General features: G+C 43.9%; 2 long non-coding RNA genes across 7 annotated transcripts in view; one reads left to right on the plus strand and one right to left on the minus strand.

Annotated features, from left to right (window-relative positions):
- The first annotated feature begins 105 nt into the window (after window positions 1–105).
- LOC310846675 lies at window positions 106–24993 on the plus strand. Of its 2 annotated transcripts, none has more exons than XR_014565447.1 (3): window positions 106–190; window positions 23032–23108; window positions 24960–24993. It is a non-coding gene; the product is annotated as an uncharacterized lncRNA (long non-coding RNA). The 2 variants fall into 2 exon arrangements; XR_014565448.1 differs by lacking the exon at window positions 24960–24993 and adding an exon at window positions 24707–24919.
- The window catches only part of LOC310846656, a 149982-nt gene continuing 127745 nt past the window's right edge, over window positions 3721–25957 (minus strand). For 3 of the 5 annotated variants that reach the window (XR_014565415.1, XR_014565416.1, XR_014565417.1), the window contains exons 3-4: window positions 19022–19102; window positions 3721–3833 (exon numbers count right to left, since the gene is read on the minus strand). This is a non-coding gene — a long non-coding RNA (uncharacterized lncRNA). Of the gene's footprint in view, window positions 3834–16226; window positions 17160–19021; window positions 19103–25957 lie in introns of those variants that run through there. The other 2 variants (XR_014565418.1, XR_014565414.1) reach the window with 2 other exon arrangements.

Raw genomic sequence — 25957 nt, forward strand, 5'->3', positions numbered from 1 at the left:
TATCTGACAAATAAGCACAGGTACAAAGTACTCAGTGTACAGATTGCAACCACAATGATGAGCCTGGGTAGCTCAGTTGGTTAGAGCATGGTGCAGATAACACCAAGGGGGTTGGACTAGATGATCCTCAGGGTTCTGAAATTCTATGGTTTTGATTTAAAACAGCAACAGCACCTGATGCCTTCGCTATGTGAGTGAGATTTTTTCTAATGCTTTCGAGAAATTGAAGGCTACCCAGCAATGTTAGAGGTTAATAATTGAAATGCTAGCTTTGGATCTTAATATAAATGTTTCTGTGCCTGTACTAATGACCAAAGACTTCACCATACAACTGAATAATCATCACATTAATATATTTTTTTAAAAAATAAACCTTTGTAACTGGAACATTTCCTGGAACAAAACAGGATGTGTAGAGTACGTTTTCCTCATTGTGCCAAGTGCCCAGTACTGATTCATTGCCACAGATGTTCATTCTTTTTATATTTCATGTTTTTGTACATCATACTAGTCAACTCCTCATAATAGTCTAAATCTTGATCGTTTGTGCCAATTTTGACCCAGCATTCTAGAACCACTTTGGCTGTGTACACCCTATAATTCTCAAGCACATTTGAAGCATGCTTTTGTCCAGTGCTTTTTTCTGGGGGGACGCAGAGGTACACATACCCCTAAACATTTTGTGAATCTGAGTCTGGTCTCATTGAGGGGCAGTATTTCAATATGAGGAGGAAAATGAGAGTACCCCTAAACATTTTTAAAGAAAAAAAGCACTGCTCTTGTCCACTCAAAGAATTCTGGGCACTGTTAAGGGTTTCTGGGAATTGTAACTCTTGGGGGGGGGGTGAACTACAGTGCTCAGAATTCTTTGAGGGGACAAAAACATGGGGTAGGAGGCTACTGAGGAGGCAGCAAATCCAGCCTCCAAGGAATGTATTGCCTGCTACTGCAGTGCCCTCCTTGAAAGCCGAATCTGCTGCCCTTGTGGATTCTGCCACCTGAGGCAGTCACCTCACCTTGCCTCATGGGTAGGTGAGCCCTGCAAAGACACTCTGTGTCTTTAAAGCTTCATTCTTGCATCCTGCAGTAAGAATCCTAACAGCAACGTTGTTTTTGGTTCGTTTTATTTTCTCCTGTTATTTTCCCCACCTTGGTGCGACATATGCGAGTGGATAAAATAATTTTTTATTTTTTAAAAAAGAGACAAGATAAGGAGCAGATGGGGCTGGGAATAAGCTTAGTATGGAGAAAGCAGGATTTGAAATGTGATAACGTAGTGGCCCTTAAATAAAGAACTTCACGTGAAAGATGTGTGCAATTGTAGTGGTTGCGTTGGTGGGAGCAAATTTTATAGATGCCATAACCCAGATTAATCAGTATCCTGGAGATATTAAGATGTCGTTCAAGCTTGGTTTGTTTTGTGCCATATAACATATGGAGGCATTTGGGAGAACTGGTCCGGAACAGAAGGAAGATCAATGATATGATAATTAATTTCGAGTGTAGGTGTGAGAGAATGCCTTGATTTATACCACCCAGATGGTGAGTACTGTATACATCCGTTACTGGCAATGATAACTATAAGCTGGGCTTGTAGAATGTTTTAGAGATTTAAGCGCTCCACAAAGGAAACTTTAAGTGTTGGTAAAAGGAATAGTGATGTCATGGCAGCATTGTACCAAAATGTCCCCCTTTCAAGTTAGCTCCTTTTCATTGAGTTGTCAACTAAATGGGGAGAGTCTTGCTCAGAGAATGGAGATGGGGTGGGAAGAGTCTTAGCCCAATTTCTGCCCCTGTTAAGATAGTTCACTTGGATTCACAGAATTTCCACTGATTTATACCTAAAACAGGAATCAATGCAAATTTGGAACATCCAACTCAGATCTGTATTTCTAAGGAGTTTAGAAGGAATTTAATTGCATTCATAGAATCAGAATTAATGGTTGTAACCTGCCGTGTTGTTCCATTGCCTCGAGGCCTTCTGCATGGACGTCAGGAATTGGCTGGATAAGGAAGAGTGGTGGGAGGCCTCTGCCCAGGAGCCCCCAAGAGAGGGATCCAAAGATGGTGACTTAGGTCCCAGATCCTGGTGGTGAGACACTGAGGAGCAGCCTGGAGAAGGGAGGTGCTAGATACAAGGGGGGTTGAGTAATCAAGAAGGGTCAGGAGAAGGAGGGCCTTCCAGGACAGGGTTAGAGGCCGAGAGTTGAGTGCAATGTGAGCGCAGACAGTCCCAGTCCTGCTGGCTCTCCTACCCCACTGACAACTCACTCCAGGAGAGTTCTGCATGTTGCTGAGCAACAGGCCAGACAGGTCCAGAGCAGAAGTCCACAACCTCAATGCAGCCTTCATCTGCTTGGGAGGGATCCAGCATGAAAGGCTAAAAGAGGCGGGTGGAGCTAGTGGTCAGTTTCAGCAATGTCAGTTGGATTAATATGAACCACAAGATTCTGCTCTGTTGTTATTTTCTGTTAATAAACAGCTAATTGCATCCCGTGCTTCTCGTGTGTGTGCCTACCCTGTGGTTCGCTTGGCTCCTTGACATTGCACAACAGAATTCCACCCACCCACCCCCCTCTGCTACCCATGTGTCTCCATATATGCTATGGGTTTCTTCTCAACTCTCTGGAGCAGATTTGGGAAGGTGAAGGGGGAAGTTGAATACAATCATTGTTTCATTTATAACACACCTTTCTTCCAAGGAAAGCAAGATGGGATAAATGGTCCCCCCTTAGCCTTGCAACTACTTTGTGAGACGTGCTAGTGTGATACATAGTGGTTCCTATGTGGATTCTCTATTCCTAAAATTACCGAGGTGTCATGGGAAACAGGCATAGGATAGTCCATCCAAAGATAAAGATGAGACAGAATGAGACAACCTCTCATAGGCATAATCTTTGATTACTATGCCTATTTAATTTCTGGTGTAATAGGCATACATGCCACCTGTATAACATAAGTGCCTGACCTAAAGACAGAATGGAGGAACAGGAGAGTACAAAACTTAAGGAAATAAAGAGTAGGATGGCTGGATGAGAGTGAAACAGGGTACAAACATATCAGGCACTAAGTGTACAGGTAAAGGGACCCCTGACCATTATGTCCAGTCGTGGCCGACTCTGGGGTTGTGGCGCCCATCTCGCTTTATTGGCCAAGGGAGCCAGCATACAGCTTCCAGTTAATGTGGCCAGCATGACTAAGCCGCTTCTGGTGAACCAGAGCAGCACACGGAAACACCATTTACCTTCCTGCCAGAGTGGTACCTATTTATCTACTTGCACTTCGATTTCGAACTGTTAGGTTGGCAGGAGCAGGGACTGAACAACAGGAGCTCACCCCGTCGCGGGTATCCGAACCGCCAACCTGATTGGCAAGTCCTAGGCTCTGTGGTTTAACCCACAGTGCCACCCGCATCCCTCGGACTAACTGTAGTTCTGCTCAAATTCGAAACACTTGGGGGAGTCACTCATTTGGTTGCTCCCTGCCCTCCCCCGCCATCCTGGGTTGTTTTATTGGTGCAGTCCAGGCATTCAAGATGGAGAACATCTGCATATCGTGGCAATTGGAATGAAGTGTTATACTCACTTAACAACAATTTACTGACTAACAAAGTCTATTAGGAATAATTTAGTATCAATGATAAGCTTTCTTCCCCCACTTTGGTAATTGTACCGGTGTTTAATTGTGCTGTAAATAAAACTGCATGCTTTGCTTCCCAAATAAACGCTGCAATAAGGTGCTTTAATTGAGCCAAGGTAGAAAGAAGAGTAGCCTTTTGCTTGAATGAACCGGAATCTAGGACGGAACAGTCACTTTCCCCACAGAAAACAGGGCTGCAAATGAAAGGAAAGAGAGAGCATGATTTAGAAGCAAATATCATTGGCTTTGCAGCTGTTGTCACTGACTGCTGCCAGCATTGCAGGTTTTGCCAGTTGCAATTATAGTTGTGTGCATTTTTCTCTTTAGACTAAAGAGAGAACCTGGAGCCAACAATTTACAGTACTTACAAATAGGAAAAGAATGCCTACTCCAGCTGTGAATTTAATCTCTAGCCTGGTAGACAAAGGCGACCAAAAATTGCATGCAGGTGAGTGAATCAGGTTCCATGCAGGAGATTGAGCATAGAAATGTGGCTCCTGTTCTTCGTCTGCCAGCTCCTAACTGTGATTGTTAAAAAGAAGTTATAGGCTAGTCATTTTGGCGGCCTTATTTACAAGACTGACCTACTCCCATACCAATCTGCCTTTGGAAGTTCTCCTTTATCCCCTGCCATCTGAGGTAAGATGGGTGGTGACCAGAGAGAAAGGCGTCTCAGTGGTACAGCCCCATTTGGGGAATTCCCTCCCCAGAGAAGGCTGCCTGGATGCCAACATTGTTAGGCAAATATATTTGACTCTTCTGGGTTTTAAAACTGAGGCATTTAGTTTGGACCCCCTGTATTGAGCTTTTTTGTTGTTGTTGTCAGAATTTACGTGAACAGCCCAAGATGTGTGTGTGTGTAATACACACACACACACACACACAGAGAGAGAGAGAGAGAGAGAGAGAGAGAGAGAGAGAGAGAGCTTTAAAAATTAGGTATAATAAAGGGTTTTATCTTTGAACTACTAAACAGGGCCAGCGCTACCATTAGGCAGTCTGAGACAGTTGCCTCAGGTGGCAGAATCTTGGTGGGATCCAGGAACAGCAGATTCTGCCACTGTGTCTGCTGGTTGCTGCTGCATCACCAAAGATGCCTGCCACTTCTGAAGCATGTGACCGCGGCACCAATTTGGGAGGCCAAGGTGACTGCTTCACCAGTTCCTTCTGGCGCTGAAGCAGCTGTTGTCATCGCCTCCAAAATGGCATCAGTGCCAAGGCCTGCGGCCTACCCTTTACTGCCTTCAGCGGCAGCTGGACCAGAAGCAGCCAAAAGACCAAGCCACATCTTCTTCAGTGCTCTCCTGGCTTCCGGCTCTCCTGATTGGTTCACCACTGCCTCCTGGCTCTTCTGATTGGTTCTTTATTCCCGGGCTTTCATTTGTCTTGTGCTCACTGCTGCAACAAGGAGTTACTTTTCACCACATTGAGAGGTACAGGTGTTTTGATGCTTGTTAAAAAAAAACACCTGCATTTACTCAGAAATAATCCAGCTACTTGCAACTGGAGGTGTAGTGTGCTCTGGATTTATAGTTGGATGGTTTGTTTCGTTTTTTTAACTGCCTTTACTCAGAAGTAAGCCCAGCTGTTGTTGTTGTTTAGTCATTTAGTCGTGTCCGACTCTTCGTGACCCCATGGACCAGAGCACACCAGGCACTCCTGTCTTCCACTGCCTCCTGCAGTTTGGTCAAACTCACGTTGGTAGCTTTGAGAACACTGTCCAACCATCTCGACCTCTGTCGTCCCCTTCTCCTTGTGCCCTCAATCTTTCCCAACATCGGGGTCTTTTCCAGGGAGTCTTCTCTTCTCATGAGGGGGCCAAAATATTGGAGCCTCAGCTTCAGGATCTGTCCTTCCAGTGAGCACTCAGGGCTGATTTCCTTAAGAATGGATAGGTTTGATCTTCTTGCAGTCCATGGGACTTTCAAGAGTTTCCTCCAGCACCATAATTCAAAAGCATCAATTCTTCGGCGATCAGCCTTCTTTTTCGTCCAGCTCTCACTTACATACATCGCTACTGGGAAAACCATAGTTTTAACTATACAGACTTTTGTTGGCAAGGTGATGTCTCTGTTTTTTAAGATGCTGTCTAGGCTAATTACTCCGAAATCTGGTTCCAGGTATAAAAGTGCATAAGGTCAAAACCTGTCTTGGGGTATGTATAGACATGGATAGAATTGGGATGCAGGCCTCACCTCTGGTCCCAAAGCACTATTATTGTTGTGGTTCTGGCTGCAATTTGTATGTGTGCCCTTGGTTTGTGTGTGTGCTCAGTTCTGTTGAAATGACCAAAAATATTTATTTTCCCTTGTTTAATGTATTCCACAGCCAGAGTAAGTGAGTAACTATGTGCTTTGGACAGGCATGATGGGGGCAATTTAGCACCCGTTAAGTGTTTGATGTCGTAGTCAGGTCAGGTTATTTTTGTGGCAGAGGAAGGCTGCAGAGTGGCGTGTATTGGAGTTGTTTTTAGAAGTCTGGTATTGCATTCCCCCCCCCCCCACCAGACAAAGCAAAATTTCTTCCACAGCATCACCTTCACCAGAGTGGGGTGTCCTTGTGTGGTTTGCCTCTACTTCCAAAATGTCTTGGGCCAACTCTGCTACCCAAACATTCTAAAATGGTTCAGTTTATTTTCAGTGGTACCGCGGGTTACAGATGCTTCAGGTTACAGACTCCACTAATCCAGAAATAGTACCTCGGGTTAAGAACTTTGCTTCAGGATGAGAACAGAAATCGCGTGGCGGCGGCGTGGCGGGAGGCCCCATTAGCTAACGTGGTACCTCGGGTTAAAAACAGTTTCAGTTAAGAATGGACCTCCAGAACGAATTAAGTTCTTAACCTGAGGTACCACTGTACTTTTCAATCAGCACAGGCAGCAGAACTTCAATTAAAACCAGACTGTGATTAGATAAAAAGGAAAGCTCAATCATCCAAAATAAATAAATAAACACAAGGCTTTTAAAGTCTTCATAATAAACCATGTAAAAGTTAGCATTGTCAACAGCTAGGGAGGAAACTGGGGGAAACCTGGGTTGACAGCAGTACATGTGAAAAGGATCAAAGGGGTTTGTCAGTAAACCACAAGTTTAACAGTGAAAGCTTCCAGACTGCCTCTGTTTTCCAATGGGAGGATTCAATCACATAGCAGTAGTTTCAAGTTGCACAATTATGGGTGATTGGGAGGTCTTGCTTGCACAACAAAACCACTTTCCCAAGACTTCGAGCGATAAGGAAAACGGTGGGAAAATGCCCTGAAACGTGTATGATAACCCTTGTGTTGATGCAATATCCTCTGAACTCCTCACAAACAAATCAGAATGAATGAAATAGCCAGAGGCGACTAATCTCCCTAAACAAAAATTTATTCGTTTGTTGTGGGCATCCGTTTGTCTGAAGAGACAATGGAGTGCACCTCCGGGGGGGGGGGGTGAAGCAGCTGCGTAACAGCACCAAAGTGACTTCCCTGGGATGCAAGCCCGGGCAGTGTGTATGGAGGTTGCCCAAACGACAAGGTTCCCCCCCCCCGACCTCGCTGATGTGGTCCAAAGGAAAGCAGATCAATACATTTGGCACCAGCCTGGCTGCAGGAATTGCCAGAAGGATGTGGATAAGGTGCCATCCAACTGTCTTAGGGACTCCACTCTGGTTTGTGTAGGCTTTCCTCCTTAGCCTTTTCTTCTCCTGAAGCTATCCCACAAGGCAGTGGAGGTTTAGAGTCAGAGTTTCCTTCTCCTAAATGGGCTACTCTCCCAAGTGGATGAGCCCTATCTGTCCCACACTTCCCTTTGAAGCATGAGCAGTAACCATTGGCCCCACAACTGGTTTCATCTGCTCAATCCACTGGGAGCCTGTCTTCACATGTCTTCGAGGGTTTGAGACCCCAAGCTGTTTCTGGGGTGTGGGCACATGCCGACAGCTTCTATACTTAGATACACACATAAAAATAAATAAATCTCTAAGCAATGCACATTTCAAACCAATAGACAACATCATTGCAACCAATGGGCTCAAAATACAAAGGGCTGGGGGGAGAAATTCATGTGTGATAGATTGTAAGACTCTCCTTGTTAGAGTTTTTTAAGCAGAGCATATCAAGGAGGGTTTTTAAGTGAAGTCTGGATGGCCACCTATCAAGGAAGCTGCAGAAGTAGATTTCTTGCATTGGCAGGGGGTTGAACTAGGTAACCTTTTCAGGGTCCCTTCTATCTATATCTATAATGTACGATTCTATCTACCTGGGAAGCCTGTTTCACAAAAGCAGCAGTTCCCAGAGTAGTTTAACAATCTATCTCTCTTCACAGGGAACTCTGGAAACTGTATCTCTGGGAGACTAACAGCAGCCTCCTAACAACTCTCAGCATCCTATAGCTCCCAGAATTCTTTGGGAGAAGCCATGACTGTTTAAAGTGGTACCCTAGTTCTTGAAATGTATGGTGTGAATTAGGGGATGCCAGACTGACAGACCCTCCAAGTGTCTCTATTTCCCAGGGACACCCCTGATTTAGAGAAGCCGTCCCAGTTTTTGATTTGATCCCAGAATGTCCCGCTTTTCCTTAGGATGTCCCTATTTTCATTGGAGAAATGTTGGAGGGTATGGAGTTGTCTGACCCCCAAACCTTGTGAAGGCAATCCTGTATAGGGAAGTTTTTTTAAAAAAATGTTTAATGGTTTATTATGTTTTTAATATATGTTGGAAGCTGCCCAGAGTGGCTGAGGCAACCCAGTAAGATGTGTGGGGTATAAATAGTAAAATCATCATTATGGAATGGGATGTCCCTATTTTCATTGGAGAAATGTTTGAGGGTTTGGACTGATGCCAGACTGGCCAGTAACCAACACTTTGGTCCACATCTATGTCCGCTTTGAAAAGTGGCAAGGATGATGGTCAAGCAGCTGAACACAGGTACAGAAAATTAGCATGCAGCTGTGCTCAGTCCCAGCTCCTGCCCACCTAGCTGTTCGAAAGCATGTCAAAGTGCCTCCGGCAGGAAGGTAAACAGTGTTTCTGTGCACTGCTCTGGTTCTCCAGAAGCGGCTTAGTCATGCTGGCCACATGACCCGGAAGCTGTACGCCGGCTCCCTCGGCCAATAAAGCGAGATGAGTGCCACAACCCGAGTGTCGGCCATGACTGGACCTAATGGTCAGGGGTCATCTTTACCTTTACAAAATAGTGTGCAAACACCACCACATGCTAAATGTGTGCACAGCTTGTGTACCTATGTACACAACAGCTGAGCTGTACAAATCAAGAAGGGTATACTCTCTCACATAAACACTTGTAAATGTGTAGAGATATTTTGAACCTGTGTTCACTGCAAAGTGTGAGTGAGGCTCAGTTGTTTGCTATTAAAGGCCTTGTCTCTTTTCTTTAAAAATAGGCAGCTCATATCCTTGGGAAAATATTGCCACACTACAGTAATTTCAGTTTAGAATATTAATCGTTGCAATATTTCTACAGTGTGTGTGTGTGTGTGTGTGTGTAAAACAATTCCTTGCAACAGCTTTGAATGGTTTGGGGGCAAGGAACTCCAGTGGTAAACAAGCATCATATCCTGACACGAGCAAGGTAAACCCAAGATTAAGAGATCTCTGACATTCAGATAATTATGGCTTGAGTTAAAGAACAATACCGCTCACTGCCGGCTGCCTACAGTGAATCCATCGATTGGGTTTCAGCTGTTTAGATTGTACTCTAATTTACACATTGAATTTCAAGAGCTATAATACATTACAACCAATGTGAGACAGAAGAATCATTAAACTGACCAGATTAATAACCCTCTCCTATGTGGCAAAGGAAGGTAATTGTGTGGTTCCCCTGCCCTAGCACAGCTGATATTGAAACCAATGGTGCATCGTAGAAATGGCTTGCTATCCTTCATTTAAGTATAAGCAGTGAAATAAACAAACTGGATTATTTATTAAATAGTTCAAGATTCATAGACTAGCCTATCACTCTACTGGTAGTGAGTGTGTTGTTCTGAGGTACCTATATACCTTTTCCGTGGGATAAAACATTGCTTTGTGTTCCCAGTTCCCTAGACAACTGGGAAATTCAGAGTAACCGTTATTCCTTTTGAGAAAGCAACCCTCCTGAGAAATTTCACTAATCTTATTGAAATTCATAGATCTCTCCTTGAAATTTGCAGGTGTTTTGCCCATTCAGCTGCTACCATGTGTCTTTGCCTACCTACACATAGCCTCAGGTCGTGCAATGAGTCAGTGAGTTTGGCTGTTAACCACAAGGTTGGTTTGTTCGACCCACTCACACAGGGATAGCTGTGGGCAGTGTTCCTGCATTGCAAGGGGTTTGACAAATGACCCTGAGGGTCCCTTTCAATCCTACAATTCTATGATTCTATGGAGGGATGCAGGTGGCGCTGTGGATTAAACCACAGAGCCTAGGACTTGCTGATCAGAAGGTCGGCAGTTCGAATCCCCGTGACGGGGTGAGCTCCCATTGCTCGGTCCCTGCTCCTGCCAACCTACCAGTTTGAAAGCACGTCGAAAGCAAGTAGATAAATAGGTACTGCTCTGGCGGAAAGGTAAACAGCTTTTCCGTGTGCTGCTCTGGTTCGCCAGATACGGCTTAGTCATGCTGGCCACATGACCCGAAAGCTTTACACCGGCTCCCTCGGCCAATAAAGCGAGATGAGCGCCGCAACCCCAGAGTCGTCCACGACTGGACCTAATGGTCAGGGGTCCCTTTAACTTTACCTTTTATGATTCTATGTGTACAGTCAAGGAATACACACTAGGCGATTCAACAAAATTCACAGTATGCCATGGCAAAAGTCAAGTTTTCTTAGATGGAAAATTAGCAACAAGACAGTAGGTTTTGGTATAGGATTACAAAAATAGAGTAAGGTCCCACAATATAGTAAAAGCAGTATCACGCCACTTTAAGCAGTCATGGCTTCCCCAAAGAATCCTGTATTTCATTAGGGCTGCTGAGAGTTGTTAGGAGACCTCTATTGCTCGGGCAGGTGCATTATGTGACCCATGAGAGCAGCAAAATAACCAGGCTGTACAACAGTGACGGAATAAAATCAGGCCAAATCTTTGTTGACAGCAGCAGGCAGCGCAAGGGTTGGCATGGCATTGGGTCCCAGGATCAGTTCATCATTCCACGAGCCCCATGTTGATGGAATGGATCTGCTGGGTTTGGGCCACTCCAAACCAGTGCCATGGGAATTGGTTAGTATTGAACCTTGCCGTGGTGCAAGCCAACCAAGCAAGGCCTCACTGGGTGACCAGGGTGCAGATTCCAAACAGGCAGATACCGAACCCACGCTTGGGTTTGCTATGGTCATTCCTCCCCTCAGACCCCTTATGGGCTCCCACATATTATGTTGATCCTGACCAATGCCATTTCTGCCCTCATACAAACCATGTTCTTCTGCCTAACAAAGGAAGGCCATAATTTCCCTGAGAGAAAGGCAAAAAAAAACCAAAAAAAAAAACCAACCAAGCGCCAATCAGGTTGAGAGAGAAAAAATCATTTCTGGCTCTGTCAACCAGCGACCCAAAACTGCTCAATGAAGATTCTAACCTGACAGTGGGCAGGCGGGAAACTCTCAAAGTAAAATGGCTGTGTGCGCCAGGGGAAGCAGCCTTATATAGGCTTCCCTGTCCTCTCTGCAGCAAGGGCTCATGGGATAGCTTTTTCCCATGAGCCCATCGCAGAGCGAGGATAATGGGCAAAACCTTGGCCAGTATTTTGCTGCAATATATGGGCCACAGTACCACTGGTCAAAGTCGTCCCGTGCTCATTGAGAAGAGAATGGGACTTCCCCTCATGCAGCTACAATTACCAGGGTGTCCTGAGAAAAGGGATTGTTTGCCAAACCACTCTGAAGACTGTAGCTCAGTTGTTTCCCCACTCCTCCGTGTGTTTCATAGCTCTCCCACTGTCAGTTGTTCACATCAGCATGGCTTCAATCATTTCCGTTTGTGTACACACCAGGAACCAATTGGTGTGAAGCTGGTTTGAGAAACCATGCATTCTGTAACAAAGTACAGAAACATATGCATTTTGGATAATGCCACATGAACTTGGATGAAAAACCCAGCACTTGGAATTCAGTATAAGAGTGTGGACACTGCCAGAGTGCCAATAAGAATTTACATGTATTCCAGGTGGTTCCCCCAACCTGGCAGTTTACAGGGCCAAACCTGCTTGCTTTCAGAAGTAAAATTATATCACATGCCAAACCACATTCCCACAGCCATTCTCTGCATAAGTTTCCCAATTTCTGGGAATGATCACCCCCTATCAATAAACTAGCAATAAACTTTGTTGTCGGCACCTGTCTGTCTCAAGATACAACAGAGTGCTCCTCCGGGGGTGAAGTCAAACCACAGCGTTAGCAGCACTGAAGTGACTTCCCTGGGAAGCATACCTGGACAGTGTGTATGGAGGTCCTGGGCTGCACAGATGGCAAGATCTGCCTCTCAGACTCACTGATGTGGTCCAAAGGAAAGCAGAGCAATACATTGGGCACCAGCTTGGCTGCAGGAGTTACCAGAAGGAGACATACAAGGTGCCATCCAATCATCTTATGGACCATAGCTGTCAACGTTTCCCTTTTTTAAAGGGAAATTCCCTTATTCTGAATAGCATTCCTCACAAGAAAAGGGAAAAGGTCCCCCCCCATTTTTAAATTCATTTTATAACACAACTAAACAACACAAACAGAAAAACAAACAATACAAACAAATTCTTGTCTTATCCTTATTTTTTCTAAACATTGTTAGGTGGGCTTCCCCAAGTCCCCGCTATCTGATTTTCATTTTACCTCATCTTTAGCAGTTTACATATATCATAATTTTTAGGAAAAGGGAAAAGTTGACAGCTATGTTATGGACTCCACTCTGGATTTGTGTAGGGTATACTCTCGAGTCTTTTCTTAAACTTTTTTCTTAAACTTTTCTTAAACATTGAAAAAAAAAACCCACATCTGCAGGAGTCCCATACATGGTATCTCCAAAATCTTCCAGATATCTTCCCCAGCCACAGAGTTTTAATCTTGCTGAATTCAAGGCACAGCTTCCCTTCCCACCTATCTACAAGTGATCCTTGAGTTCCCTTCTTGATAGCTGACATGACAAAACAAGGCACCCTGGTGACAGTGACAAAAGAGTGACAGACAGACAGCACGGCAGAGCAATTAGGAAGCTGATAAGAGAGAATAAATAAATACTATTGTTGACAAATAGCTGACATAAAAAGGCCAATACATGATACATGATAAGATAGAGCTCAAACAGTAGAATAGAGGCAATTCCCTTCTGGATCACTTGATGGAAGCAGGAACCTGCAGAGATCCCCAGGTAAGATTTGCAAATAGCTGCAATTGCAAAGGGAACTGCCAGCTCTTTGTTAGAGAGAAAGGAACTTCAGCTGCACACAGTGTCATAGGAGGCTGGAGGAAACAATCTTGCAAATTTAGCAGGACCAAATAAATTGGGCCAATATTTATTTTATTTTTTTAAAAAAATCCAGTAAAGTCATACCTCATGTTACGTTTGCTTTAGGTTGAGCATTTTTAGGTTGTGTCCCGCGGCGACCCGGAAGTACCGGAAAGGGTTACTTCCGGGTTTCACCGCTTGCGCATGCGCAGAGGTGCAAAATGACTTCACGTGCATGTGCAGAAGCGGCGAATCGCGACCCGCGCACACGCAGACGCAGGTTGCGTTCTGCTCATGTTGCAAACAGGCCTCCGGAATGGATCCCATTTGCTACCAGAGGTACCACTGTATATATATGACTCAGATCATGTGGAAGCAGGGAAGACTTCCCTCTACCTCATGATCTTGATCCAGGAGCTATTCTTAGCAAAAGTAGACGGTGTGAAGTGATCCAGTCATGGCTATCCTGTGCCAAGTCTAGTTTGGCCTGAAACATGGTTCAGTTTTACAAGATTTTCTAGCAAAGCTGCTGCTATGCTCTGGAATTAACTGCACTCTGCATTCATTCACCCCTTCATTGATGCCGGCAAAATTATAATTAATAGGTGCTGTATTTCCGTGTGTAATACTTGTCTAAATGGAGCATTCACACAGGCTGACCCCACACTGCAGATATTTCACCACTGCTATTTCTTTTTCTTCCTCTTTTTAAAGGACAACTTTCCCACTCTAAAAATTTATCACATTCTTTGTAATTGCTTAGCTTCAACGAGAGGAGAATTGTATTTCTATGCTCCAGCAATAATATTATTTGCAGGAGGATTATATAAGCCATAAGTCTTTGTCAAAACCAATTACTGGAATTTTCAAGAAGCACTCCTAACTACTAGAGAAACTTCTGAAGCAAATGGAGGCACTAGATCCGTGCTGTTTAAAATTACCCTGCTGGGCTTCAGCCAATATTCAGGTAGTATGAGGACAATGGCACCACATAGGGATGAATGTTCTGCTTCCCTGGCTGGTTTCCCAACAGCCTGAAGAAATAGAGTCATTAATCTTCTTATTTAATTTTACAGGTGTCACCTATATCTAAGTTTCTGAGAATTATTTTCACCTGTTTTCCCTTCAAGAGAACAGGAACGGGAGATTTGGATGCAGAGTACGAGACTGCCAAAGCAATTTTTGTTTGAGGTATTGCGTTTCAGGTCGCTTTACCAAGATTGGAAGAATTATTTTTCCTTCACAAATGGAAATCATGTGATAATGTACAAAATATACTTGCAGGAAAGAGGTGGAAGAAAAAGCTTCCCCTCTCACCTTACTACTTCTTTATGAGCTCTCTAGGACTGATAGATAGAAGCTTACCTAATAATACAATAATGAACAATATAATAATAAATCATATAGCTCCAAAGAAGCAACACTGGAAAGTAAGTCGGTACAGAGGTGGCAGCTGCCATTTACTAAATCAAACTTTTGATCCACCTGTCATAGGAGAGTTTTAGGTAAGGGTTTCTCCCAGACCTACCTGGACCCACCAAGGATTGAATCTGGACCATTTGACTATAGAACAGGTAAGCTAATGGAAACAGTATTCCATTTTTAGTATGGCCAACAGCTAGATAATAGCATGATTGTATCTCCTGTTGGTTTATGTCAGCAGGGAATTTTGAGTATGTTAGGAAATTTCGTCCTTCATAAGCATTGAAAAACAAGCAAAGCCAGAACTAAAATAAGAATGTTGTTACATACTCCGCTTATGCTCATGTGAGGACTGGAAAGAACTCCTTTCAATTGAATTCTCTTTCTATTGCAATACCAGCTCCAGGAGACCCTCAGACAAGACACACCCAGAACTCTCAAAATGTGAGGAAATGGACCTCCACTCAGGTGCCACCACCCACTCTAAGCAGTGCAGGATTTAGAGCATTGCAGGAGGCTTCCCTGCACAGGAGCTGAGGGGGTACAAAATAACAATAATTTAAAACCCTATATTTATAAGGGTAAAGATAAAGAGACCCCTGGCCAATAGGTCCAGTCGTGGCCGACTCTGGGGCTGTGTCGCTCATCTCGCTTTATTGGCCGAGGGAGCCGGCATACAGCTTCCAGGTCATGTGGCCAGCATGACTAAGTCGCTTCTGGCGAACCAGAGCAGCACACGGAAACGCCGTTTACCTTCCCGCCAGAGCGGTACCTATTTATCTACTTGCACTTTGACGTGCTTTCGAACTGCAGGTTGGCAGGAGCAGGGACCGAGCAACAGGAGATCACTCCGTCACGGGGATTCAAACCGCCAACCTTCTGATCGGCAAGTCCTAGGCTCTGTGGTTTAACCCACTGTGCCACCCGCGTCTCAAAATTGGGAGGGATGCCAAACTTTGTCCTGGCTCAGGGTGCTATATTATCAAAGTCTGTCCCTGCCTCTATGGGCTCTGCACTGTCAGGGCAGGACAGCCCAGCAAGCATGCCACAGCATCTGCTGCCACCTCTCTTCTCCTGCCACCCCATGCTGAGTGTCCAAACAAGCAAAACGGTATGTGGTGGCAGCTACTGCTGCTTCTCCATCTAGTACAGCCTTTCTCAACCTGTGGGTCCCCAGATGTTGTTGAACTACAGCTCCCATCACCCCTAGCTAGCAAGGCCAGTGCTCAGGGATGATGGGAGTTGTAGTCCAACAACATCTGGGGACCCATAGGTTGAGAACCGCTGATCTAGTAGATAGGACAATAGCCAGAGCTGCATGTGAGCGAAATTGGAAGCAGCATGGGAGCTGGAGACACGGGGACATGCTTGTTCTGCCCTAGAGGTCAGGGCTCCCCTCAATAGAGAAGCAAGATCTGTGGGGTGTTAACACGGTGAGCCATTGTATCTTACGTTCAAGCTGTATACTTGTGGAAATAAAACCATATATCCCGAAGACACCACAGTCACTCCAAGGAAACCTAACCCTAAATGCAGACACCCCTGTAGTCTCTCACCATGTGGAGATTGGGGTGGCATGTAACAGTACAGTGGTACCTCAGTTTACATACGCTTCAGGTTACAGACTCCGCTAGCCCAGAAATAGTACCTCAGGTTAAGAACTTTGCTTCAGTATGAGAACAGAAATCGTGCAGCGATGGCACAGCAGCAGCAGCAGGAGGCCCCTGGTGCTTCAGGTTAAGAACAGGTTAAGAACAGTTTCAGGTTAAGAACAGACCTCCAGAACGAATTAAGTGCTTAACCCGAGGTACCACTGTACGTCCCCAGTGAAGGCCTCTGTTTTTAAGCATAGATGAAGTCTAAGAAGGGTGTTGGCTATCACATAATCCTTCATTTCCCTTTTCTCCACAGGTCAAAGGTATTATTAGATAAGGTGCCCTATGACTGTAGCTTGACTAACTACTGCCATTTCAACATCCTTTTATTAAGGCATCCTTCTATTTCCTTGCACATCTTCTTCAGCGAAATTGTCCCAACTTGAGCATCCTGTAAACTAAGCCTTGATATTTAATAAATACTTGCTGCAATTTTCACTTTATATGTGAAATGGCTTGTTTGAATATCTCAAATGCGGAGATATATAATATTAGCATACTGTATCTGAATGAGCCACTTTTCTCTGCACCTAAAATTGTCCAGAGTAATGGTAAAAAGTAATTCTGAAGGTTATATTAAGTATAATGGGATGCAATCAGAGCACAACCACAAATCTTTTGAAGTTGTTATAAACTGTGGTGCAAACCACTTCCTCGCCGACAGTTTGCTGAGCATTTCAATGAGGGTGAAGAGCCCAAGCTATCTATTTCAATTCCATTCCATACACGGCAAATCTTATCATGCTGCAATACACACTACCAAAATTCAGATCTGAAAAAGGGAAAAAAATCTGGCACTTAAAAATCTAGGTGCTCCCCAGATACCTGTACCAACAAAATTACAATTGTAAAATAAATACACAACTATTCCTATTTTCCTTTCTACTTGTCTCTTGTAAACAAAAACCCTCTGTCCCTATTTCCCTATTTTGCCATTGGGGGAGTTGTCAGGGATGGCTTTTGAACATTTTGTTAGTGTGTTCACATGCACACTAGAATGATTCTGGTGTCTGGTCCCTTCCTCAGGCCTGTAAAAATAAAGAAATCTTTTCACAATAAGCTGCTCAAGAAAGCCAGCCTCCATCTCAGGTTGCACAAGTTAACGGCAAAGAGTACTTTGTTGTGGATTTAGCCCACGTATATTGCTCAAGGAATATTATCGGTCTCCATGAGGCTGTTCTTAGTAGCAGGCAGTTCAGACTTCCGCATGGGTCCACAGGGCGTGGGGCCAAGAGCGTGGTCAATGCTGGGGTGAAGCCAGTTGACTGTGACTGCTGGCTGCATAGAAGCAGCTGCTCACACCTAGTCTAGTGCAGTCAAGATGTCTAAAAGTAAAGGTAAAGGGACCCCTGACCATTAGGTCCAGTCGTGACCGACTCTGGGGTTGCGGTGCTCATCTTGCTTTATTGGCTGAGGGAGCTGGCGTACAGCTTCCGGATCATGTGGCCAGCATGACTAAGCCGCTTCTGGCGAACCAGAGCAGCACACGGAAACGCCGTTTACCTTCCCGCTGGAGTGGTACCTATTTATCTACTTGCACTTTGACGTGCTTTCGAACTGCTAGGTTGGCAGGAGCAGGGACCAAACAACGGGAGCTCACCCCGTCGTGGGGATTTGAACCGCCGACCTTCTGATTGGCAAGTCCTAGGCTCTGTGGTTTAACCCACAGCACCACCCGCTTCCCTCTCGAGATGTCTACTCCACACCAATGCATGAGTGTTCACATGTAGGAGCATAGCCAGCAGTGCAGCCCTGCTCTGTGATAATTGTACGGCACATCCTTCATGCCATTCCCAATGAAGGGGTTAACCCCTCCTTCAATAGAGACAGGGATTCTCCTTGTTCCAACCCCAAGGTTAGAATTTACCATAAAGGTAAGACACCCTCTAGGGCAGCCTTTCTCAACCTTGGGTCCCCAGATGTTTTTGGCCTACTACTCCTATCATCCCTGACCACTGGTCCTGTGAGCTAGGGATCATGGGAGTTGTAGGCCAAAAACATCTGGGGACCCAAGGTTGAGAACCACTGCTCTAGGGTTATTCTTTACAGCAGTGAGCTGCTGGTAGCAGTTCCATCAGGCGTGTGCAACACTTGGCGTTTTCATTCATGGGCAGCAATGGTGGCTGGTGCCCATTTGGGTCTGGTGGGGTGAAAAGCGGACAACACAAGGAGGGGCCAGAGCCATCTATCTAATGCTCGCTCTCATCTTTAGGTGTCAATGCTGTTGCAATGGGTGCTAAGCGTCATGGGGATATGCCCCTCCTTTGGAGTTGTGCCATGTAACAAATGGTAAGGTAGAAACTGATTTGTTTGCTGCTGCAGAACAAGATGGGATGCAGGTGGTGCTGTGGGATAAACCACAGAGCCTAGGGCTTGCTGGTCAAAAGATCGGCGGTTCAAATCCCCGCAACGGGGTGAGCTCCCGTTGCTTGGTCCCAGCTCCTGTCCACCTAGCAGTTTGAAAGCACGTCAAAGTGCAAGTAGATAAATACCGTATTTTTCGCCCTATAGGGTGCACCAACGCCTCTCGCTCTCCAGGCTTCAGCGAAAGCCTGCATTCGCCCCATAGGATTCACACACATTTCCCCTTCATTTTTGGAGGCGAAAAAGTGCGTCCTATAGGGGAAAAAATACGGTAGGTACCGTTCCAGCGGGAAGGTAAATGGCATTTCTGTGCGCTGCTCTGGTTCGCCAGATGTGGCTTAGTCATGCTAACCACATGACCCGGAAACTGTAAGCTGGCTCCTTCAGCTAATAAAGCGAGATGAGCACTGCAACCCCAGAGTCGGTCACAACTGGACCTAATGGTCAGGGGTCCCTTTACCTTTACCTTATAGAACAAGATTATAATCAGTGCCATTTTTTTAGAAAAAGAGGTGCTGGAACTCACCATGAACACCTCCCTCGGTCTCACAGAATGGCAATGATGCTCACCTGAGAGGTGCCAGAACTGAGTTCCAGAGAGTTCCAGCTGGAAAAAAAAGCCCAGATTATAATTATTACTGCAATACTCTTAAATTATGTTACTGGAGCTAGAACTCTTTCCCCCTGCTGACACGAGAGTTGCCCTTCAATTGATCCAGTTCCAAAAGCCAGAAGATAGAACCAAAACAACAGCCTATTCTTCCTGAGAAAGAACACTTAATTTAACCCATCCTTACATCCAGTCTCCTGCCTGCTGGATGGCTGTGATAAATGTTTTTGCACAATATACACATTTGCTCAAATACAAAGAGTAACAAGGAAGCGATAAGGGGGTTTAAGATTAATGAAGTGTAATATAACCACTGCAAATTTAACTTGAATGCCAGAAGTGGAAAAATCCTGTGTTTAAGGCATATTACCCACTAGACCAGTTTGTCAAAGGAGGAAGGTTACAGAGGTGCCAACCACAATGTTCTCAGGATGACAAAATAAGACACTTAAGAGATTAGAAGAAATGATAAGCTTGTAATAACAGAACAGTCTGGATAGCCCAGGCAGTCTCTTCCAGACAGAAGATCTCTGACGGTGTGACATAAACTAAATATAGGCCCACGGAGCCAAACTCTTTAGGAAGACAAAAGTGAGGGTGCTTGCAACCCAGATGGATTCAAGTCAATGGGAGTTCAGTCACCGACTTGAACAGGGAATGGATTACTTGACATAATGAATAGTTCCTTGGGTTTCTGTTCCAAAGAAAAATGTAGCAGAACACAAATCTCCTTGCGACAAATGAAATATAAATACCAGCGCCTTAAGAGAATTGGCAAATAATACAGGGTCATGACTAGGATACCCTCCAACATTCCTCAGATGAAAAGAAGGACATTTCTCACTCCTCTACAACTGACCCTACTTGGCCCCCAATTTTTGTACCTCCCCAGAGTATTTCTTTTCAGAAGAAGGGATGGGCCACCAGAACTACGCTAATGGAACACAACACACACACACCACCATCCTGAGAAAACCCCTTAATCCCATTTTTAAATTCAAAAAATCAAGACTCCTTGCACTCCACTCCGCTCCCCCTTTCTTCCCAGCCAGGGTGCGCCCGCCTCAGAGCTTGGCACATTGTGCGAGGCTGGGCCACAACAGTAGCAACCTCTCTTCCTCCTTGCCCACTCTCCAGCAGCTGCTACAAGCTGCCCAACGGAGGATGCTGGCAGCAGCGGCCATGGAGAAGCAACAGAACTTGCTCCCTTACAGCTACCACTGCACAGGAGAAGCGACAGCTCAGCCTCCTCTCCAAGTTTAGCAGAGGCACTAGTGGGGGAAATAGGGACATTCCAGGATCAAATCAGAAGCAGGGAAGACAAGTGTGGCAGGAAGTGTGGCAAAACTTTAACAGAAAAAAATAACAAATGCAGACAACTGCTGGAGATGTGGAAGTAAAAATGCGAACTTAGTACATATGATGATTAACTGCCCAATGATAACATCATTTTGGTGCGAGGTGAGGATATATATAGCAAGAGCAATAAAAAGAAATTGTTATTTAGGGGATTTGAATTTAATTCTAAATTATATACCAGAAACGTGGGACATTACACAGGGTAAAAAAAAATATGGAAGCAAAAAAACTTGTCTTGATTAATTGGAAGAGCCGCAAAAAGATCCCATTGAGCACATGGATTGACAATATGGACAGACTAGTTACCTATGAATGAACTGCATATAGATGCAAATTAAGAATGGATAAATATGAAGAAATCTGGAAGGAATACTTAAGCGATAAGGCGGACAGTGGTGGGAAGTAGGGGGAGGAGAGGTGGGGAAATATTGTTAAAAAGCTGTAAGTATAGGTATATCAGTACTCAAATCTGAAGTGTTAAATTGTGTTATTAGTGTTATTGTGGTTTTTGTTGTATATGGTTTTTTTGTTGTTTGTATTGAAAAAATGATTATTATTTTTTTTTTTAAAGGAAGATTCAAGGACAATAAATTTTATTTTTGGGGAATGATTCAGTTGCTTCTCTTTGTTTTCCAACACATTTGTTATCAATTAAAAAGTCGGTGCAGCGTGAGCAAATTTTTATTCTGAAAGTGTGGCCCAGAGAAAAAAGTTTGAGAACCACTGTTCTAAACTCTTGTGAGAACCTTAAATTTAATGCATTTTTATTGTTCTCTGTGATGTTCTCTGATTTTTATATTGTTGTAAGTTGTCCTTGTACTGAAGAAATGGTAGAAGAGAAATTTAAAAAATATATAAATAAAATCTATCCTGGAAAAACATGTGGCAGTGACTATGCCAGCATATTAGAAAATATGAAACTGCACAGGAGGGTTTTGCGGTTGCATTGTGCCAATAACTCACCTGTCAGCAGCTATTCCACCTGGCTGCAGCAGAGGGAGATGTGAGATAGAGGGAACTGAGATTAACAGCCACTTGCCCATTCTCAATCTGCAGAGAGAAGGCTGTGTAATCCTTGAATGGTGCTTTGTAAATAATAATACAACAACAACAACAACAACAACAACAACAACAACAACAACAACAACAACAACAACGTTAAATATGTTGGTGCTTATGTAGAGATCTACAGTTTACTGGTGATTATCTTTTTTTGTAACGCAGAAATATACACAGAGAGAATACTTTTTAAATGGAGGCAGTTCACACATATGGCTAAGAGTTATTCAGTGTTAATTGATCAAGCTCGGAGAGATCTCTCATCTCATATTGTAGAGGAGATGACAGTAGGTGATAAAAATAAATGCTTTCTGTTGGGATTAACTTGCGATAGCAAAGCCACATATCTGGCCAGCCCACCGAAAACTACATTCTTTTTTTTGACAATTTTTTTAAATTGGTTTTCACATATTACATTACAATACAGTGGTACCTCAAGTTACATACGCTTCAGGTTACATACGCTTCAGGTTACAGACTCCGCTAACCCAGAAATAGTGCTTCATGTTAAGAACTTTGCTTCAGGATGAGAACAGAAATCGTGCTCTGGCGGCGCGGCGGCAGCAGGAGGCCCCATTAGCTAAAGTGGTGCTTCAGGTTAAGAACATTTTCAGGTTAAGAATGGACCTCCAGAACGAATTAAGTACTTAACCCGAGGTACCATTGTACAGATGTACCAAAGCAAACACCATTTCTTCCCCATCCCCCATACATTTACATTTCCTCAATCCATCATATTGTAGTTTTCGAATCAAATAAAAAACTACATTCTTAAGCTCACCAACATAGTTAAAGGTTTTGGTCCCGGTCCTGATCTATGAAAGCAGCATTATCAGCAGGGCTTTTTTCAGTTGGGACTCACAGGAACTCAGTTCCGGCACCTCTCAAGTGGGCACCATTGCCATTATAAGAGAATGAGGGAGGCGTTCATGGTGAGTTCCATCACCACATTTTCTAGAAAATTAGCACTGATTATCAGCATTATTGCGTAGCAATATCCGCTCTCCCTTCCCCATAGGTGGGTGGGGTTTGCGGCACCGAGTGGGGCTCTAGCACCTCAGATGACTTTGAGGGGATCATGTCTTTCAATGCTCCTTCGGGAGAGGGGAAAAAACTCTCCAGGAAGAAAACTAGCTCAGACACCTAATTCCTGATATCTGGTTTTCTATGTATGTTTTCAGAGAGAGACTTCTCCCATGCCATCCCCACCTCTTAGTCTGAAATGGTAGAGTCCAGAACCAATGTTAACATATAACCAGCTGCTTATGTACATATTGAAATTGTCACATTTACTTTACATAAAAGAAGTGTATTCTTATTTGTATTACTATTCATTTTTACATGAACGCCTTATTATTCATGGAGTGGAATGAACTTTTGACAGAGTATTTCCTCCTCCCCACACCTTCTAATTTAGAATACATGTAAAACATTTTAACTGTCCTCCCCCCCATCTCCAGCAGCACCTCTGGCTGCTCTGTGACCATCTAAACATTTTTGTCTTCCAGGTCAGCACTCACAGCTATAGATGAATGCCACTGAAGTTTTGCTTGTGCTTAAGGGAGAACAATGCGTGGCTAAGCAGGTGATCTTTTGATTTCACTTCTTGAGCGAGATCAGTGCTGATGACAGAACAGATGGTCATCTTTGTTGCAGGGCAGGGGGGAAGAAAATTAAAATAACCAGATAGAATTGGGCAGATGTTTGCTTACATCCGTGCATAAATAGAACTAATCCTTATTGGTTAACTCTGCAATCTGGACTCTTGGGCGCAAGGGAAAGGTGATAGAGTATACACAAGTAAAATACGCAGTGAGCAAGCCAAACCCATTTAAGATGGAACCTTTGAATATCTATTCCAAAACAGAAGATACAGAATATGGTGGGCTTATTCTAAAGGGTATGGTCAGCAGAATATTTCTTGAAGCAAGAAGAGCCTTTCTGAATTCTTGCAGTTTCTCTTTGTTCTGAGATTGTTTTATTTGTTTTGCTTTTTCTTGTCAGAGATTGCAGCACATGTGTGATGTATGCAAGTTTCTTCTGTTTTATAGTTTTCATGTTTTTTTGAACAGCATTTCACATTGATCAGCCAGCTAGGTGGATGGCTCTTTCCCCATCCATCTCAGAGTTCCCTACAGCTTTTTCTGTGCATGATGGAATCTGTTACAAAGTCAATGTCTTTGTGATGATTCTCTCTCTAGGTTAAAAAAAAAAAAATCCAGATCTGTGTTCTTTCTATGAGTTCCCAACAGCTGCATCACTCCTGCTGCATTAAAAAAAACCTGGAACATAGAACGAGACTATGGTCCGTAAGGTCAGAAGGAATACTCATATTTGGGGCAAGTTTGAGTCTGTTATCACTTCATTGCTTAGGCTTTTGCAGTAGAAGAGGGAGAGGACACATCATCCTGGCATTCATACATCACAGTGACTTTAAAGCTCTGTGAGATTCCTTGGAAGCCTATCATCGGTTCCTCAATGAGAAGATCAGTAATGCAAGGAAGCTTCCTGAAAAGACAGCTTGCTCTTCATTACTGATGTCCCCGTAGCCCAGAGAAGAGGGTGCAATTGCTCTTAGGCTGTAATCCTGTTAGTGGGAGTTGGTTCTACTGAATTTACTTCTGTTCTGACTCAACATAATCATGATCACACAGTTAGTTGTTGTGGGTGGTGATGATGATCCAATAGACTTGACCAATGAACTGGCTATGAACTTTAGCACAGACTCCAGACTTCTCAAATATTTTGTGCAGGTAAATGTGGAGAGGATTCCCAGAGGTAGACAGTTTGAAATCCCCCAGCTCGATAAAATGCTGCTGATCTTGTGGCAGTTGCCAACAATTAGCTACCATTTTGTAGCTGCATATTGATTCTGCTCACAATATGTGGAACTCTGATCACCTGACCATACTTCCTGACCCAGGTGATTTGTTTTAACCCCCCCCCCCCTTGACCAGTGGCTCATTGAGGTCATGTGTTAGCATAAAACAGCCTCAATCTTCTGAGAAATCATTCAAATGCTTTGGGAGTCATAGTGAATAATCCCTTACTCTTGAATGATGCAGCAATCACATTTATTTTTTGCAGACCCCGCAAGTGTCTCTATTTCCCAGGGACAGTCCTGGATTTACAGAAGCCGTCCTTGTTTCTGATTTGATCCTACAATATCTCCCTTTTCCTTAGGACACCCCTATTTTCATCAGAGAAGTGTTGGAGGGTATGGAGTTATGTGACCCCCAAGCCAAGGAAACAAGTAACTATGCAACCTTTAGAAGACTTCTGAAGGCAGCCCTGTATAGGCAAGTTTTTAAAAAATGTTTGATGTTTTATTATGTTTTCAGTATGTTGGAAGCCACCCAGAGTGCCTGGAGCAACCCAGTCAGATGGGTGGGGTATAAATAATAAAACGATGGTGGTGGTGGTGATGATGGAATAGGACATCCCTATTTTCATCAGAGAAATGTTGGAGGATATGGGTTTGTAAGACTGTGTGGCCAATGCACTTAATTACCCATGAGGCAGAACTGGATCTTGCCACAAGGTGGCAATAACGATTAAAATATAAAAGCATTATCTGAAATAGATTCTATTTGCTTGATTAAGTATGACCCAAACATTGTGACCAGTCATATAAAGAACAGTACCTATCCAATTCTCTCTCTCTCTCTCTCTCTCTCTCTCTCTCTCTCTCATAGAATGACAAGTCAAGGACTATGGGGAATGATTTCCACTTTAGCATCCCCTGTAAGGGGTGCCTTTATCCTGTTTAGGACAAACACAATGATAAACTTACAATGCTGATCATGCTTTCATAAATATATGCTATTTAATTCCAAACCTGAACTGGAAAAAAAAAAATAAGGAGAGAAAGAAAAGAGCTGTATTGCAGTTGAGAATCAAATTGTCTGTTCATGTTCTCTTGTACCGTAGGTTCATATTCTTTTTATACATCTCCCCATTAATGCTCGCAAGCGATCTACAATCATTAAGTAGCGTGTGACAACGATGTTTGTTGATTAGCTATCATGTAATAATAATTACTGTCACTTTCAAGCCAAAGACGGAGAGCAGATGAACGTTGCGGTGTTTTAATCTGGAAATGTTGATGGTGGCAGAAGACGACAGCAAATAACAATAAAAACTGGTGCAATGCATACACAGCGCCACTCAAAGCAGCTAGATGAAATGATACCCCATTCTCCTGTGTAAACACCAGCTCTCTGTCATACGCAGCTCTGGCGCACTAGTTGTTCATCTGCATTATTCATTAATATTGTCTGCAAAATTAAAAACGAAACCTTCCAGGACAAAACATCTATGCAACAAGAAGCGAAGGTGGGAGACATGGCAACCTCTAAATTTTGTTTGAGTGCTAGATGATCTCAGTAGAAGAAAAAGGTTGTGTGAAAAGATAGCCCTGGTATTAACGCAGGT

Source organism: Podarcis gaigeae (assembly GCF_964106915.1).
Source record: "Podarcis gaigeae genome assembly, chromosome: 6".
NCBI lineage: Eukaryota > Metazoa > Chordata > Lepidosauria > Squamata > Lacertidae > Podarcis > Podarcis gaigeae.